The sequence below is a fragment of the Pteronotus mesoamericanus genome, unplaced genomic scaffold (genome assembly GCF_021234165.1).
Source record: "Pteronotus mesoamericanus isolate MK-2021 breed Mesoamerican mustached bat unplaced genomic scaffold, CSHL_Meso_final contig_24, whole genome shotgun sequence".
Lineage (NCBI taxonomy): Eukaryota > Metazoa > Chordata > Mammalia > Chiroptera > Mormoopidae > Pteronotus > Pteronotus mesoamericanus.
This window is the reverse complement of record NW_026555100.1, coordinates 5,251,292-5,270,940: the sequence shown is the minus strand read 5'-3', so window position 1 is coordinate 5,270,940 and position 19,649 is coordinate 5,251,292. Positions and strand designations below refer to the sequence as shown.

The following is a 19,649-nucleotide window of genomic DNA, read 5'->3' as shown; positions in this document are numbered from 1 at the left end:
TAGTCTCATAGCAATTCTTTAAGGTAGACATTGCTATTGTCCTAATTTTACAGAAGAAGAAGATATTGTAGTTCAGAGAAATCAAGTGACCTGACCACAGTGGCACAGCTAGTTAGTGACGGAGCTTGGACTCGAACTGTTTCTCTTACTGTGGATCCTGTGCTTTTTTCATGCCACCATTGCATATCCACTTAGAACAAAGTTGTTAAATATCAGTGGAATTTTTCCACCTAGAATCAGAAGCAGCAAGAATGCTGTTAGCCATAGAGTTTCCATAGAGAGCCTTGGCAAGATTCTCTGTTTAAAGCCTAGTTTTGGCATGGCCTGTGTGAAGGGTCTATGTGAAAAGAATGATGTGAAGGTAGAGTTCTGTTTTAGTGACATTCAATTTCATAGCATTTCTTTCTTTTTAATTAAAAAAAAAAAGGTAGGTACAGAGCAGCACAAAAGTATTTAAGCCTGCAAAATGGATAAAGGCTTTTTACAGCATAGATGGCTGCTTAGCTTGAAGTCTACTGGAACTAAATAATATTTAAAGTAGGTTTGTAGGATTTTAAAATAATTTTGTATTTAAATAGTGTTTAAGGTAGGTTTGTGGATTTTTGGACAATCATGAAGTTTCATTTGAAAAACTTTATCTCGATCAAAAGAGATACAAGAATGGGACAGATGTGAACTATGTTCCAAAGATAACATTTACTCATGTGATCGATAGAACAGAGGAGTTTTGGAGATTTTGTGTTTCTACAGCTATGTTTATAATTTTAATGGAGCCCTGATCTAAGTATTTATTTATATATCATAAAAGTGGTAAGTTGGGCTTTTCTAAAGCTGTTTTATAAATAACACTGGTATAATACTAAGCAGACAATAAAAGAGAAAAAGTCCTAAGTATTGACCACAGTATAAGCAGGCTCCTTCTCTTACAGTCCAGGAGTAAGGGTAGCATTAAGGCAAATACTTTTATTGGTTTGGGACTTATTTGGATTTTAATATTTCTTGTATATTTGTTAAAAAAGTAGTCATTTTATATACTTTTTAAATTACTGGTCATTTATATACATATAAAATGCTTATGTTTTATATATGTCACAACTGAAAGGATCATTATTTTCAAAGCCTTCCGACACCTTTCTGGTCTACTGTATGCTCAGGAAGGGTGTAGGGTAGGAATATCCTCATTATCCACAGTCTACAGTCCAGCATAGCATGTATGTCCTCTCTTGTGATGTTCATCTTTCTTGGTCAGTGTTTGTCTTCTCCCCTGGACTGCAATTCCTCAGGGGCAGGGACCCTATCTGTTGTATTCATTCCTTTATTTCTAGTACCAGGCTGGTCATAAGTGTACAATATAACTTTTTCCCCCTTAATAAACATATGCATAACATTCATTTTTTAGGTACAAGATCTTGGAATAAGAATTTTTGTGTAGCAAATATTTCCTATCCCTGGCTTTCCAACATCTGGTATAGCTGAATTTGAGCAGTCTTATGAAATTCATAACGGGCTTTGTCTGAAACAAGTAGAATCTATACTAAGAGGAAGGAACAAATGGCTAAATGCCCATTGTTTGAGATAACCAAAGTGTTCAGGCTATTTTGGGTTGTGGTTCTCTGTTTCTGAGTCATTTCAACTATGCAGGCCACTTACTAAATTCATAACATGAGAATATGTTGCCTCCTATCAGAAAGTGGCATTGGAATTTTGTATTCTTTTTAAATTGGAAGTATCTTTTTAATATCTAACAATTTAGACCAAATGCTGATATATTCATTTGGAGCCCTGCTGGTTACACTGTAATATCATGCTGGGAGCCATGAATTCCTCAGTAAAAGATCTTTATTTCCTTGAACCCCATGGCAGGAATCAAAGATACGAAGTTGATCTGCTGCTTTCTTACTGTTTGGCTGATCTGGCCCTAGCGTTTTCATCGAACTTTTATCATGGTCATGACAGTGGAGTATATTTTTACAATGTAAACCAGCATTAAATCTATATCAAAAGAAGAAGCAGTCCCTGATGAGCAAATGTCAGAGATTAGCAAGGTTTCTCACTAGAATAATGCTCCATGCTCAGGACTCTCGATGAGGAAGGGTCATTCTCTCAATTCATGTTGCTTTCAGGCAGCATAGACAGGACCAGAAGAAGAAAACATAAATTTAATGTTTTTTAAAGACTTCAGTGCTATATATTATAAATACTTCAGAGTGAGTTTTAAGGAGTAAAGTTCACGTCTATAATAACACTCTGAAACACCCAGAGGAAGGCTTATATGTTAGTCAAAGGATCTCCCGTTGGGGTCTTTCATTTTTCCTGTACACTAATCCTGTAGAATTCTTGCAATGTGTTTGGGTATATTGGGCCACACAGCTAACAGCAAGTTTTGAATCTAGGCGGCTGCTTCCCTGTTTTATCAGCCATTTTAGTACTTGTTCAGTTTCATTGGGGATCATTTTGGAGAGGAAGGTTGTCTTACCTATTTCTTCTTAACAGTTTACAAAAAGATTTTATAGAAAGGAAGCTGAGATTAATATGTAAGTAGGGAATTTTTGTTCATTTGTATTTTTATCATTATAATTAAAATGTTTTTATCTTTCATATAACAAAATAATGTAGAATTTTATTTTTTGACTATTACAAAAGTTTAACAAAAAAGTTTGCTATGAAATGTACACAACTTGATTTTTTAAAAAAGATTTTATTTATTTGTTTTTAGAGAGGGGAAGGGAGGGAGAAAGAGGGAGAGAAACATCAATGTGTGGTTGCCTCTCACACGCCCCCTACTGGGGACCTGGCCCACACCCCAGGCATGTGCTCTGACTGGGAATTGAACCTGCGACCCTTTGATTCATAGGCTGGCAGTCAATCCACTGAGCCACATTAGCCAGGGCACGACCTGGTTTTTATATTATAGTAAAACAGGTGATGTGGAGAGGGGACATGTGGGAGCAGTTGATTTCTCTGGCGAATGCAGCCATTATTTATAACTTGTTCCATGGCTTCTAACATGATGATATTATTTGCTTGTATTACCACCATTCCAACATTGTTCTGTTACCCACCAGTTGCCATCTCCACACATTCATCTGTCACAAGATTTATAAAGGGATCAAATCTCTACAATATTCCTTGGATGTATCTGCCACGATTTAATGTCAATGATAACCTCTTATCCATAAATATTTTAACTTGGGAGGGTGAGCTTTGCTCATGGTGTCTACTCAGTGAGCTCAAAGATGCCTCCAAATGTAGAGTATTTTATTGAACAGTACACTATTACTAATCACTTTTTGTCATGCTGAGCCTTTGTATCATCTTCCAAAAAGAACAAAATTTTACCTATTACAAGAGTATTACATTTTCATTGTTGAAATTAAAAAATCTGTTTTAAGTGTCAGTCTCAATGTTTCTCAGTATTTTTCAGTCTCTTTGAATTTGATTTGTGTTTTACTCTCTTTGTCTTTTCTCTCCAAACCAACCTGTGCTTCCCTGGGTAGAAACACAAACTTAACTATATATAGATGCACCAGCTTTTATGCTTTTTCGCCTTTCGAAATATACCCTAAAACCCTGTAATTCACTTTCCAGCTCAATAATTGCAAAGAAAGGTGAGAAAACCCAATCTGTTAAAATGTCCCGAGACTTTCTCTGTCATGTGCTGTTTAGGGAGCCATGTTCTACTTAGCTAAGTGTTTCAGTTAAGTGTGGAAAGAAGTAACTTCAAAATAATGGGCTAAGTCCTGAAAGAACTTCTAATCTCAACATGCTTATTAAAGATATGGAGTCTTTAAGTTGATTAAATCTATTTTATTGTGTGCATTATGTGCCAACAAAGGGAGAGGGTATGATAAAGTAATGGATAAACTTGTAATGGAAACTTGTATAATTAGATATAGAAGTTGGGGATTAATCGCTTTCTTTCCAATTCGTTGGTAAAAGCTTCGTAGATTTTGTGTTTTTGTATGCTGGGTCACCCCTGTGGAAATATGGAAATGATTGATCTGGTTGTTTTTTATTTCGCCTTCTCTCCCTACTCCCTTAGGGTGTCTCCCTTTAAGACTTGGTTTCTGGAGGGCTATATTTTTCTGGATATTTCTTGTGCTGTGCTTATCCCAGTCCTTTGCTTGTGGTCTTCCTTCCATAGGTGTGTTGCGTTTTGATACTTGCTTTACGAGTGATTCATTCTAGGCTATTTCATGACGATGAGGATAGCTCACCACCTTGCCTCCATTGGAAGGCATGGTGAGAATTTTTCTTGCCCTCAAATGTTGCTGTATACAAATGCCTATGTAATCACAAAGAGAAACAAAGATTCATAAATGATATTATGTTGGTTACATAGTTGGACTTTTAGATTCCAAAAAACTTTTTGTTACTTCTGTCAGAAGTCAGTTTTTTGGATTGTTATGAGCGTGGGATGTGTGTGTGTATTGAGGATGACAGGTAGTGAATTGTAGTACTAGAGTGTTTTACAAATATTGTTAAGTTGCAGAACATAGAGTCTTTGGCCCTTAGAGAATTTCCCAGTGATAACGTTTCTGGTTGAATGAGTTTTTAGGGGAAAGCAGCTGAATTTTGTTGCAGCTGGCCACAATCCAAGTCCAAGTCATTTCTTCTTTTGAAATAAGCTTAACTTATTCCCACAAGTAAGATTTCTGTGTAGAAAGAGAAATGGCACATTTGTTCTTAGAGTGGAGGAGTGAGGGACCGCTGTTATCTGGTTTCCCTGTATATCCAGCCTTCTGTCTGTCCCCACCTCCATCCCTGGAGAATTGGCTCATCTTTTATTTGTAAAGTGGACAACATGTTTTTATTCCTCCAATTAAAACAGACAAGGATATATGACTGGGTTAATAAATATTAAATAGAAAAATATCTAGGCAAGTAACACAAATTATTATCCTCTATCTCTTCTCAAATAGCAAAATTAGTTATCAGACTCTAGTTATGCACATTTTAGGCTGATAGTAGGATATATAAGATATGGTCTCTGGCCTCAAGTTGTTAAAATACAGATGAAATTTATAATCTTGTAACAATTTATGTTATTTATACTTTCTCTACCAATGAAATCATTGCAGGCTTTAAATTATTCATGTTAAAGGGTTATATACTAGTACTGGAAATATAGTTTTTATTTCCTGGAATCATGGAGAAAATGTAAGTGGGTCAGCAGCAGCGTGAGCAGGTGGTGGGCCTCCTAGTTAGGAAAAGACCGTTGAGGGTTGGCCTCAGCTACCCTCATCTTGTGGCACTCCTGGCCCTCCGGTTTTCCTTTCCTTCGAAGAGCAGAGCTTCTTGTGAGCCTGCACAGATGCCGTTCCCTCTGCCTGAGCTACTCTTCTGTACTTACTGTCTTGGATAGTTTCTCCTAATCCTCTATTTCCATATTAAATGACAGTTTTCTGGGGATACCCTCTCTGACTCTGCCTCCAAAACTAAGAGAGGTCCTTCTGTCATATGATTTGTATAATCTTTTTTATTGTGCTTGTCACAGTTGTTAGTAATTACTTGACATCTTTCTTCCCACAGAGTCCCAGGGACAAACATTGGCTCTTCTGTGTTTGCCCCTGAATTTTTAGCACCCGTCATAGTGCTTGGCACATAGTAGAGTCTTGAGGAATATTTGTTGGATGAACAAATGGGAATACCATTTGCTGCTTCCCTGCCAAAAAGTGTTTCTCACTTATTTGGAAAAATATATATCATGCTGTGGGTGAATCTTGGTGAAACTTAACTGCCAATTAAGGAAGTAGCTATAAATCATTGCTTAGCACAAGACATTGCCTGTAGTAGAACCACTCAATTCATGTTTCCTGAATGAAGAAATCTGAGGCAGAGTCCTAGGGTGCAGATTGGATAATCCTGCCCAACACAGGATTATGCAGAGTATGTAAATATAAGTAAAAATATAACATGGATCTGGAATTCTCTATTAGTTTTGCTCCTTTTCCAATAAACAGAATGACCAACTTTGGCAAAATGCATCTAGTATGAGTTGTTGAGTAACAAAGTAAGACATAGATACAAGGTAAATTAGCATTCAAACATGACAAGACTTGGGAGGCAGTAGACAATAATGGTTAAGAATAAAGGCTCTGGAGCTAAATTCCTTGTGTTCATATCCTACCATTGGTTGACATCTGCAAGGTATGTAATATTGGGGAAATTATTTAATTTCTACTTCTTATGGTCATCCTCTGTAAAACAAAGTGAACCATAGTACTGGACTCATAGTTTATTATTGCGAGGATTAATGAATTCATAAATGTTTGGAACTATGTCTGAGACATAGTTAAGAGCTCAATGAGTGTTAGACATAATAATATATTTTTCCATGATTTTTACACCATATTTTAAATGTTAATCTAATGAAAAGGCAGTGTTGATTTTTTTAAATGTCTAAGCATAACTTCTAACTTTTATTCAACAAGGCAAAATGCCAGTGAAAGCTTTCAGTAGAATTCCATATGTTGTGGAATATACAGTTTTACCAACTGCAGGGAAAATACCACTCACAGTTTGGGCGCCTGAGCCTTTGATTGCCAGTTTCCCATGATTAGAATACAACATCTAAATTTTTTGATTGCTAACTCCTTTTGGGCAAAAGTGAGAGAGAAGTATATCTTTTTTTTTTTTCAACTTAGAAGCAAGAATTGGGGCTTAGGATTTGGGATTTTGTCCTAAGCATTCATTGTTCTAGTTTCTATAAAGGAAAAAATAGCTGAAGGTGTAGTCATGCCACTCACTAATGATAATAAGATGAAATCAGCCTTTCAGGTAGGGCTGAGAAGTATGATGCTTTTGTGAAATAGAATTCATCTTACCCTGGAACAGCCAAATTAGTTGAACAAATATTTGATGACTACATACTATGCCAGATACTGGATGAACTTAGTATCTCTTGCCTGAAGGGAGAGCTAGAATCTTGTTTGTGCTATCATCATGGGAGTAATAGAGTTGAACATGATGGGCAGGTGACTATAACTACTAGTTTGGAAGGTATACAGAATATTGCCAATCTTTCAGTGGTTTTCTGGAAATGTTTAGCATGCATATTTATCTTCAAAGTCTTAATTAACATCTTTACTGTCTTCCTCAGTAATACAAAGATTGTAAAATATTTCTAATTCCATTGTCTCCTTACATACGATTATCTAAGATTTCACTTTTGTGTCAATTCTTTTATTTTTTTTTAAATGTAAGAGAAATGATGAACAGATCTGCCTTCTTGGTACATTTCCTTTCTTCCTGAAGTCCATTCTGTACTAGTGTCTTTAGTGGGGTCTTTGGGTGGCACACATTCTAAGTTTTTGTTTATCTGAAAATATCTTCATTTTGTCCTCTTTTTTTTAAGATAATTTTATTGGATATATAAATCTAGGCTAGTAGTAATTTTTTTCAAGCACTATGAAAAAAATATTGTTTCAGTGTTTCTGCATTCAAATAAGCCATCAGTCTAATTGTTGTTTGCTGTAGATCATGATTCATCTCCCTGGGGTTCTTAAGACCTTATTTAACTGTCTTGAGGTTTTTTTGGACCCCCTGATTTTAAGAGCTAATTTCTTTTTTCAATCCTAGAAAATTCTTAGCCATTAACTCTTTGAATTTTTGCCTCATTCTTCATTTTTTTTCCTCTCCCTTTGGGACTCTAGTTAGAAAATAGTGGACTTTCTCACTTTGTCTTTCATGAAATAAAAAAAAGATAAGTCCCATATTTCCCCACATCTTTTTGTTGTTATTGTTTGCACTATTCTCATAGCCTGGAATTACCCTTCCTCTCTTGTTAAAGTTCGACCAGTGTTGATGTCACTTTCTCCATGAAGCTGTTTCCAGGCTGCTCAGTTGATACTAATCTCTCCCCGTGCTGTGTTTCCATAAGGCTTGACTATATTTCTTACCAGATATTATGAATTAGAGCTACTTATGTGCATATCTGTTTGTACCTCTCCTTCCTCTGACCCTACCCACCTTCTAAATTTGAGTTCTAGAAAGCATGTTGTGCTCCCATAGAGCAGGGTTACTTGCACTTGGTAGATAGAGTAAGGTCGAATCGGTTTTATTTGTAGCACTGCAGTTCTTTCCTCTGTTAGAGCAAGAAAAGATAGATATAAATTCTGAGTCACAGTCAGCAGAGTTATTTTAAAATTCTGAGGGCAATGATATATCTATGTACAGCAATGAACACTGTTTCCTAATTTGAAAAGGCTGCTGACAATTCTCTGGAGTAAAATGAACCATAAATAAATAAACATCTCTAAGACTGTTATATCTATTTCATCTCTAAAACCAAAACAATAAATGCTACCATTTACCTAACATATACCAGAAAACTCTTATCTTTGAACCGGAAGCTCCAACGTGGGTTGTTTGTTTTCAAGCTTCCACTGAAAGGCAAATTCCTGCATTAGTCTGTGCAGTCGCAGGCTGTCCTGATGGCGTTGAGGAATGGGGATGTAAAGTCACCTCTCCCCACTTCTTGTATGGAAATTAACTTCTTAAAAATTATGTTTGCCAGATAAATAAACCTTTTCTTTTTGTAGTGCTCTGTTGATTTTCCCTTCCCTTTCTTTTTTCTTCTTTTCCTTCCTCAAAACTACCAGTCTAGATTAGGCTTTAATATTATCCCTCATTGACAGTTAACTACTAATCTCTCTCTCCCATCCATTACTGCCAAGTAAGTTTTCTAAGGACAGATCTGAACTCAGCATTTTTTTGCTCAGAAACCTGTACCTCCTCTCATTGTCTTCTAAATTAATCTAAATTTCTTATTCTAGCTCTTTATAAAACTTGAATATTTTTGACATATAATGTATACATTTAAGGTATACAACATGTTACTTTGATACATTTATGTATTGTAATATGGTTGCCATTGTATTATTTATCATACACATAATTATAGTACAATATTGTTGTCTATCTTATTCTAGTTCTTGAAAGCTATCAAATCCTATCCTCTTTCTGTTTTTATTTCTCCATGGAGTGGAGAAGTCAGCAGACTATGGCTTGTAAGCCAAATTTTGTACTGTCCAGGAGCTAAGAATAGTGTTTACATTTTTAAAGGTTAAAAAAAAAAAATTGAAACGGCCCTGGCTGGTGTGGCTCAGTGGATTGAGCACCAGCCTGTGAACCAAAGGGTCGCTGGTTCGATACAGTCAGGGCATATGTGTGGGCTGCAGGCCAGGTCCCCAGTAAGGGGTGCGTGAGAGGTAACCACACATTGATGTTTTTCTCCTTCTCTTTCTCCCTCCCTTCCCCTCTCTCTAAAAATTAATAAAATCTTTACAAAAATAAAAAGATTAAAAGAAGAGTACTGTTTTGTGATTTTATATATATGAAATTATATAAAATTAAAGTTTCAATATACACGAAGCTTTACTGAGACAGAGCCATACCCTTTCATTTACATATTTTCTTTTTTTCCTAAGATTTTATATATTTTCAGAGAGAAAGGGGAGGGGATGGAGAGAGAGAAGGAAAGAAACATGGATAAGCAAGAGAAACATCCATTGGTTGCCTCTCGCACACTCCCGACTGGGGACCTGGCCTGAAACCCAGGCATGTGCCTCAACTGGGAGTCGAACCAGTTACTTTTCAGTTTGCAGGCTGGCACTCAGTCCACTGAGCCATATTGGCCAGGGCATCATTTACCTATTTTCTATGACTCCTCTCACACTACAGTAGTGTTGAGAAGTTGTGACAGAGATCATATGGCCCACAAGGCCTAAAATATTTACTATTTTCCCCTGTATAGAAAGTGTTTCCAACCCTGGACCTAGAATCATAAATTTATAAAACTGGAAATAGACCTCAGAGATGTTCTAATCCAGCTCTCTGATTTTAAAAATTAGAAAATGTATCTCAGATGTTCTCCACCTTTGGCAATGGAAAAGCCAAAATCAGAATCCATTGTTGGTCCTCCCCCACCATGGGGCCCCTCCCAGGAAGCCTGTAATAGCCCAATGAGAATGAGTGCATGGCGTTTTCATGAACTCTGGTCTGTCTGTCTTCTTCTATGCACATGCTGCATTTCATTGTATCTAAGATGCCTTCTTCCCACAGGAAATGTTACCCATGCTTTAAGGCTCAGCTCTAATAGTGATGACTGCGTTTTCCCCAACAACTGGTTGAGCTCTCTGTCCACCAGCTCTCAGTAGTGCTGTCATACCTCCCCGTTGTCACTTATTGGAGTCATATATGTAGTCCTGATGCTATTCCATAAACTTCTTCACTGTGCATCTTTGTGTCACCTGAAGAAGTGTTACCTGCACATTGTCTTCCACAGAATTCGCAGGACATAATTTAAAGAATGAGTTGCTCTTAAGATGTCAGGATATAAGGTATGCCTTCAAGATCTCTTGTGTACTCTTGTGCACTTTAAGATCTCTTCTATTAAAAAAGAAAGAGAAAGAAAATACACCACAGCTGAGTAGTATTTTTTTGCGTGATCAGCTATATAGAGGAATTTGTAGGGAGTTTACTTGTATCATATACACGTAGCAATTAATGAAGTGTGCACACCCCAGGGAGAGAACTTGGATTTGTCCTAAGGAGGATTACCTAATTGTGTGATGATTATTTAAGTCTTTGTTATATTTATTAATTAATTACTAGGATTATAGAAACTTGCTGCTTAGGTAGGAATTTACACTTTAAAATCAAATTCAACAATGAAAACCTTCCATATTTTCTCTCAATCTCCAGGGATTCTCTGCTATTATATCTTCCATATAAACCCTAAATTTGGGGCTATTTCCGTTTATGAACCATATCCTTTTGGTGTTCTATAAAGAACCATTAGGACTGAACTTGATATTTAGAAAGGACTGAAGATAAGAGGATTATAGTTACAGTGTTTAGGCACTTTGCTAGCATTATCTTTAATATTTTACATAAAACCAAACCAAACCAAACAAACAAAAAACTAGATAGATGAATTGACTCTCTTGCTAGTGTAATTCCTTCAATTCTGACTAATTCTATTTCTTCTTTTTGCTCAACTGAGTGAGTTATCTAAGATACTTACTAATAGCGAGAATTTACTAATGGGTTTATTTGTCTGTGGCAACTGATCAACATCTTTCCTACAGTATTGATATTTCACATTAGTAAGCAAGTGAAACGGAAGGAAATAAACTTATTTCTGTGAAAGTCTTTCTCCTGATTATACCAAGTTGTGTCTAACCTATTAATATTACATGCAAAGCAGTGATGAAGTACAATCTGCAAAGGGCACAAAAACAACTAGTATTGCTGGGGATAGTTGGTAACTTTGTTTGTTTGTTTGTTTCTGTCTGTGCCTCTCCACCAGTTTGGTCTGAATGTGCTGCAGCTGTTCTCTTATTTCATTTTTCAGCAAGCTTAGAACTGAGTTTGTACTCAGTTCATATGTAGTCACACTGGATTACTTTTGTAGGAATTGAAAAGAAAAGGTAAAAACATTAAGAAGAAAAACCTAAAGGCAAAACTTTTAGGATTTATTTAGTATAGGTACCATAGAGTTTTTTCCCCCATGAGCATTTTAATTGACACTCTTAACTGACATATTCATATTATAAAACATTGAATTTTGAGCTCTGGTTGCTTGTTAGAAATGTGTTTTTAAGGAGAAAGTGGAAGTCACAAATATCTGCAATGCACTGCAACAGCAACAGCAGAGGGAGAGAAAAAAGGGACTGTTATTCAGCACCTGTTACCTTCCAGGCCCAGTTTTAGGTGATTTACATGTGTATTATGTCCTTTAGCCCTGGGAGAAATTTTACTTTTCCCATTTTACTGATAAGAAGAGTGAGGCTCAAAGAGATTAAGTTACTTGCCCAACCACACAGTTTGTAATAGCAGAGCAAGGTGAGATTCATTCCGAAGGCCCAATTCTTTTTCCAGTACTCCATGATGTCTTCCAGGACAGGGTCTAGGTCCCAGTTATCCTAAGATAAAAAATGGGCTGCTTTTCAAAAATTCATTCACAAATTGGTTTAGTTATTTTTTTTCTATAGGGACAATGTTACAAATGGTGGTTATATACCCAGACAAAAGCTACAATGTAATTGAAATTCCGCATACTCGTGAACTACAACTCTTAAGAAAAAGTGTGTCTGCAATTCTACCTATTAAAGTGGAAAAACAGGAAAAAAAAAAGTATAATTTAAATTCTGTGAAATGATAGTACTTTGAGAAAAGGAGATTTGGTTAGAGGACAGTGAGGAAGAAGATGGATAGTGTTTTGATGTTGGTGGAGACTTTGGGATACTTTAGGGATTAAACATTTATGGCACAGAGACATTCTATATTTGAAAACACTTTGATGGTGTATCAAGCACATTCACATGCATTATTATTTCTTTAACATGTATGAGACAGATAGGACAGGTGGTAAAGTTGACCCAATTTTCATTGGCAATATTTAGCTCTCTCTCTCTCTTTTTTTTTTCATGTTTTTATCCATGATTTTTTTTAATAGCCTGTGGGAGCCCAGCTATCCACCTTAATAGAGTCATAGAGGATTAGTGCACAGTTAGTAAAAAGAAAGAATGAAAATAAAAGAATGAAGGTCTTTCTGAGTTAATTTTGCAGGAATAGGAGGAATTAGGCTGGAGTGTTTAAGGAGTATATATAGGGAGATAAGAAAATGGTAGAATTAAATGTTAACCTATTTTATTGTCTTTATCATTTTACTTATTTCAATTGGAACTTATTTCCTGAGCACTTATTATGGTGTGTCATGGCTATACAGGGGGAAAAAATAGTTCGGACCCTATACCTGAGGAACTTATTCTCTCCCTGAAGCATCTACTAAAGATTATATTCAGATCATGCAGTGAACTTTTCCTCCCCACCAGTATTTATGATTATACAATAGTTATTTAATTATGAAACTAGCGGAACTAATACTGAGTTTTCTTTTAACTAATCTTTTCAATAACTAAAAGAAATTGAAAAGAAGTGAAGGCGATTAAATGAAAAACAGTCCTTTTATTTTCCCATAATTATTGCTTGTGTTGCTGTCACTAAAGCCAAACTAAAGGGCGAGAATTGGGAGAACTGTATGTTTTTTAATGCAGCATTTACTTGTATATGTTTGAAACCAAAATGGAAATCACATTACGTAGGTTTGATATACTGTATATGAGTGTAGGAGCATTTGTCATTGAACAGTATATTTCTTGCAAGCTTGGAAGTGTACCTGAAAACACAGGAAGTGGAGTCACGAGGCTCGGATTCCAGTTCAAGTTCTGCAACTTTCTCACAGAAATAACCTCTCTGAGCCTCACTTCTAAAGTGAAGAATTTGGATTAGGTTGCCAAATCCTTTTCCATTCTGAAATTCTCCATGAAATGGAAGGAACCATACTTTGTGTTCCACTGAGAGAGCTGGGCACAAAGTGGGTGGTGGAGATAAGTCCCCTGTGTTCGTGACCTGCTTTATTATTAAACTGGTGGCCATTCATAGCACACGTTTAAGTGGTTGTAAAGCCTGCAGAAGAATCCTGAGTTGAGGGAGAGAATGAAGTATTTGCACATTGGAGGCCTGCCCAAGTATTTTCATAAATAAGGATCTGGTGAGGAAGGCTGCTCTGCTAACATTCATCTAGCCTTAATTGATACACTCAATCTCATGTTGGGTTAGAATAAACAGCTGCAGCCCAGGCAGCTTAACACTAGTTCTAAGGAAGTATGTTGCATCAAATGAGCTTCCTTGACATTAAAATTTGTCACCGACATGGTTCATCTGCTGTTTAACCCATTTGATTGTGTTGTCATTGATGTACATTTAAATTGTTTTGGCAGTTGGTCAAAATTTGAACATTTTAGGCACTGGTGGGTTTCTTACTACTTTATGGATTATTTACCAAGAATATTGTTGATACATTAAAAAAATTTTTTGTCTGTATTTTTCTGATTATGAAGTCAATGCATACTTATGTTTTTTAGAATCTGTAAAGTACAGAAAAGGATTAGGAAGAAAATAAAAAATCATCTGAAATTCTATTTTCCATGTTGTATCACATGATACTGGGGAACTTGCCTAGTGTACTGTGCCAAATAAGATTGAATCCTTTTGTTAAATCAGATGGCACAAACTTAGATGCCTGCAGGACTGAATAGGTAATAAGTGAATCAGGCCAGTTGTAGGACATTAGGGAGTAGTAGAGACTGTGGTAAATGGAAAAATGCAAGCCCTGATTCAAGAAAACTACTATTAATTTACTACTAATAGTAAATAATAGTATCTCCAGCTTATTGTCACCATGTGGAAACAGGGCTTAGTGTTATTAGATCTTCCTGATATTCATTAAAACCTGGAAATCTTTTTTTTTTAATGTGAAACTTCCCATTTAAAAAAAATACTGTGCAGGTCAAGCAAAATAGGTCTGTGGGCACTTGTTCCATATACTGCCATTTTGTCATTCCTGGCATAAATACTTCTAAATCTTTCTCATAGTTCTCACAGGAAGAGTACTTTTATAAAAGAAAATATTTAGAGAGGAGTCTGATAAGGAATTCCTAAGAGAGGCATCAGGAACTTTTCACTCTGTATAAACACTGAGAGGGTAGCCTAGTATAGGCATAATACCCAGTTGTCCACAGGCCCAGACAGTGACGTAAATGAGTGACATGATCTAGATGTTAAAATTTTAGGAAGTGAAGCAGAGAGTATACAGGGTGGAGCAAAAGTAGGTTTACAGTTGTTTGTATGGAATATAAAACAATAATCAATAAATAATAATACAAGAATAAACTCTGTGTTTTGGATACTCACAACTGTAAACCTACTTTTGCCCCACCCTGTATTTCCCTTATGGAACATCTGAGTTCCAGCTAATAGTTTCCATGCTGGAATGCAGATCTAACATGGCCAAATCTTTTGATATTTCAAGAGATGTCAGATATTTAGATCTTTGTAAAATTTCTTAATTTAGGAGAACAGGGGGACAAAATGAAAATCCCTTAGCCCAAATTCTGCATAAAGGCCAAGTGTGCAACCTCTGGCTTAGGTCACTGTCTTTCTAGGTATGTTGTACAAATCCGAATTCCATCATAGATTAATAGGTATTGTTAAGAAATTAAGAATTCTGAAAAAAAAAGTTCAGAATACAAAATACAAAAAAACCCCAAAACCAAAAAAACCCAAACCCCTGAAATTATCTACTCAAAAAAAGAGAAGAATTTAAAATTTCTGGGTCAATTGCATTTATAAAATGGTGGATTAAACAAAATTAAACAGATTTCCTGACTGCAGGTTACTTTATAATTTTAAATATACTAATATGCCTTGTAAATTCCTAAGAAGAAGACACAGCTTATAGACTCCACAGCTACAGTTATATCGCTCTCTCCACTCATTTTCCTCACCATCCCCCTTGTCTTCAAGAAGAGGTGGCCTTCCTCCTGGTTAAGGTTATTGTCTCCACCTGCTGTCTGGATTCTATCCATGCCTTTTCAGGGACCTTGCTTCATAATTAATGTCGCATTTCCTGCCTTCTTTCCTTCAGTCTATCAACTTGCTTGGTTTTCTCCTGTTGAAACAAAATAACCCTTGCCTTATGCCTTACAAAAATGAACTCCAAATAGATCATGGACCTAAATGTAAGAGAACTATTAAGTTCTTAGAATAAAACATAAAAGCTAGTCTTCATGACATTGGTTAGGCAAAACCTTCTTAGATGCTACAGTCATGTGGCCCATAATGATGTTTTGGTCCATGATGAACCCATAAGATTATATATGATGGTGATTCCATAACATTGTAATTGAAGCTGAATTTTCTGTAAGAAATGTAAGCCTATGTAGTTCAGGAGGAATTTTTTTTCCTCTGACAGGAGCAATATTTGTGGAGCTTGGAAATAGATTCCCTCTCACCCAGCACCTCATTTTTGAGTGCAAGATCACATCCCCATCAGTGAGCTACTGACCTGTTTCGGCATGGAGGAGACCGTCCCCTCAGAGGTACATATTCAGAGGGCGCTACAGCCCTCACAGATGTAGCTTGATAGTCTTTAGAATATTGCTGTAAATTCTTTGTTGAGGACCTCGGATTTTGTACAAGGACACAGGTCCACAGGAGCACTAAACAAGTATTTAGTGCCACTTTAGTAAAAGCTTTTTGTGGTAGTGTGGAGCTAGTTTGTCCCTGTACTTTGGAAATACTTTCAGGTAGCAGTGATGTAAAGCATTGGTAAGTTTTATTTCTTCAATCAGTTCAATGCCAGAGAGAGCCCTTTGTGCCAGACAGGGTCAATAGAACCAAACTTCCAAAGTCAAAATATTGATTCCTCAGTTCTACGCCCTCACCATGTTAAACACTGCCTTTTTTTTTTTTTAAATAAATACCACAAAGTTCTTTAGCCTAAACATTGCTTCAAAATGGAACAGCTAACGCCACATTGCCATGACATACCCTTATGTTCCTTTATCTCTCCATTTACGTTTCTTATTCCTACTGACCCTCAGACCACCTTTCACTTCCTCCTGAGAGTCACTATTAAGGTCATCTATACCTTATCCACAATATTTTGATATTTTGATAGACTTGATATTTCCAATCAGTCTAGCCCACGTCCCTATTCATGGGGTAGCATTGACAGGTTTGATGTTCTAATTCTAACCCCGTGGGAAGGAAGTATGGGGAAGGCTGTGGGGCAGAGTTTATTAAGTCTACAGTAGTGTACAGTAATGTCCTAGGTCATTGCATTCACTTACCACTAACTGACTCACCCAGAGCACCTTCTTGTTCTGCAAGCTCCATTTACGGTTAAGTGCGTGCTTGTTTCTCTCTCTCTCTCTCTCTCTCTCTCTCATCATTAAGAGATGAATAACTGCGTACCAAAAGCACATGCAACAAAAGAAAAAATAGATAAATTGGAATAAAACTTTTGTGTTGCAAAGGACACCCTCAGAGTGAAAAGGCAGCTCACAGACTAGGAGAAAGTATTTGCAAAAGACACACAACCTTAGACTTCCTGTCAAGATGGCAGCATAGGTAAACACGGCTTGCCTCCTTGCACAACCACATCAAAATTGCAACTAAATTATGGAACAGTTATCACTCAGAAGTGCATAAATCGAGTCAAATGGAAGTCTGACAACTACGAAATTAAGGAAACTATATCCATCCAGACTTCTAGGAGGGGCAGAGACATGGAATGGGCTGGTTCTACATGTAGATGCAGTGGGAAAAAATTCGGCAGGGATACCTTGGGAGCAAGGAGTACAAACCCCACACCAGGCCCCCAAACTCAGCATTTAGTGGCAGGACGATAAGTCCCCATAACTCCTGCCTACAAAACCCAGCAGGGAGAGAGTCAATAGAAGGAACTGCTGCAGTCTCAAGCATTCCTGTTAAAGAACCCACACATGGACTCACCTACTCAGACTCACTCCCTCTGAGCTCCAGCACTGGGGTAGCAGCTTGAAAGGCACCAGTCGTATTCAAGGAGAAACTGAAGTGTCTGGCTTCAAGGCGAGCAAGGGCCATTGTCCTTTTTCTGAGTCCTTCCCCCACAGAGCCACAGAGCTGGCAGGCAGAGGCCATATCTGAGGCTACCACTGACCCGCCCCGGAGGTCCTCTGAGGCTCCGTCCCACCCAACGTACAGCTGTAAACAGCAGCTCTTCCGTATGAAGGGCTGGTCTTGGCTCACAACTTCCTAACTCTTCAAACAAGAGACAGTTGGCCTCAGTGATCCCCCAGCCCGCATACCTCCTGCTAAGTGGCCCCAGTCATGGCATTAGCAGCAGCCAGCCTAGATTCACACCTTGGCTTTCCCTGGGTATCTCTAAGCCCAACACAAGTATCAGCCATCTCAGATTGCTTTATAGCTCATGCAGGGTGGCCTGGGGAAAACATAGGTGGAGGCTGACCTTGGCCTGCACCAACCTGCAAACGCCAGGGCCTGCATGCACAGTGGACATCTGCAGACTTTGTTGGAGCACCGCCACCCTGCCCATGCACAGCTGATCCTCCATGGGGGGTGGAGGTTGGTGGTCAGTGGTCACACCCAATCCTTGCAGCTGAGTGGCCTGGGTGAATCCCTTCCATTCATCTGCCAACAGCAACCAAGGCTCCACTGCAAGAGGAAGGTATACTCTGCCCACACAAAGGGCACACTTTGAGTACCCAGCTTGGGTGATTAGGGAGGTTGTGCCACTGGACCCTACAGAACACTTACTACATTAGGTCATACTACCAAGACAAGGAGTCATAGCAGCTCTACCTAATACATAGAAACAAACACAGGGAGGCTGCCAAAAAAGAAGAAACAAAGGAACATGGCCCAGATGAAAGAATAGATCAAAACTTAAGAAAAAGAACTAAATAAAATGGAAATAAGGAATCTATCAGATATAGAGTTCCAAACACTGTTTATAAGGATGCTCAAGGAACTTAGTGAGGACCTCAACAGGATAAAAAAGATTCAGTCAGAAATGAAGGATGCACTAATTGAAATAAAGAACAATTTACAGGGAAACAACAGTAGAGTGAATAAGGCTGAGAATCAAATCAATGATTTGGAACATAAGGAAGCAAAAACAAAAACAAACAAACAAAAAAACCCCAAACAACCAACCAAAGCAAAGAAGAAAATAGAATCCAAAAACATGAGAATTGTAATAGCAGCCTCTGTGACAGCCTCAAGAGGTCCAATATTTGCATCATAGGGATGACAGAAGGAGAAGAGAAGGAGCAAGGCATTAGAAATCTATTTCAAAAAATAATGAGAGAAAACTTTCATAATTTGGTGAAGGAAATAGACATGCAAGTCCAGGCAGCACGGAGAGTCCGAACAAGATGGAATAAGAGAGGCCCACTCCAAGACACATCATAATTAAAATGCCAAAAGTTAAAGATAAAGAGAGAATTTTAAAAGCAGCAAGAGAAAAAGTTACCTACAGAGGAGTTCCCATAACTCAGCTGATTTCTCAAAGAAACTTTGCAGACTAGAAGGGATTGGCAAGGAATATTCAAAGTCATGAAAAGCAGGGACCTACTGCCAAGATTGCTCTACTCAGCAAAGCTATTATTTAGAATAGAAGGGCAGATAAAGAGCTTCGTAGACAAGAAAAACCTAAAGGAGTTCATGATTGCCAAAGCATAATAATATGACATGTTAAAGGGACTTACTTAAGAAACAGAAGAAAATCAAAAGTATGAACAATAAAATGGCAATAGATACATATCAACGATTGAATCTGAAAAAACAAACTAAGCAATCAGACTAAGCAAGAAGAACAGAGATGAAATCATAGATATGGAGAGCGCTTTGATGGTTGTCAGAAGGGAGAGGGTTGTGGGTGAATGGGTGAAGAGGTGGGAGGATGAAGAAGTACAAAAGGGTAGTGACAGAATAGCCATGTGGCTGTGAAGTATAGTACTGGGAGTGGAGTATCCAAAGAACTGATAGGCATGACCCATGGACATGAGCAGTGGTGGGGGGATTGCCTGAGGGATTGGGGGGGTGATCTTTGAAAGGGCAAAAGGAAAACATTGGAACAACTGTAATAGCATAATCAATAAAATATAAAATAAAATAAAAGGACTCACAACCTAATTAAAATGTAGCTTAAGGATCTGAGTAGATATTTCTCCAAAGAAATACAAATGGTCAATAAGCACATGAAATATGCTCCACATCATTAATCGTCAGTG

At 37.5% G+C, this 19,649-nt stretch overlaps 1 protein-coding gene and 1 pseudogene across 4 annotated transcripts in view; one reads left to right on the top strand and one right to left on the bottom strand.

Annotated features, from left to right (window-relative positions):
* Positions 1-19,649, top strand: part of VCL (vinculin) — a 95,796-nt gene that overhangs the window by 5,249 nt on the left and 70,898 nt on the right. The gene's annotated exons all lie outside the window — the stretch shown is intronic.
* LOC129069707 (small nuclear ribonucleoprotein G-like) lies at positions 2,881-3,215 on the bottom strand (annotated as a pseudogene).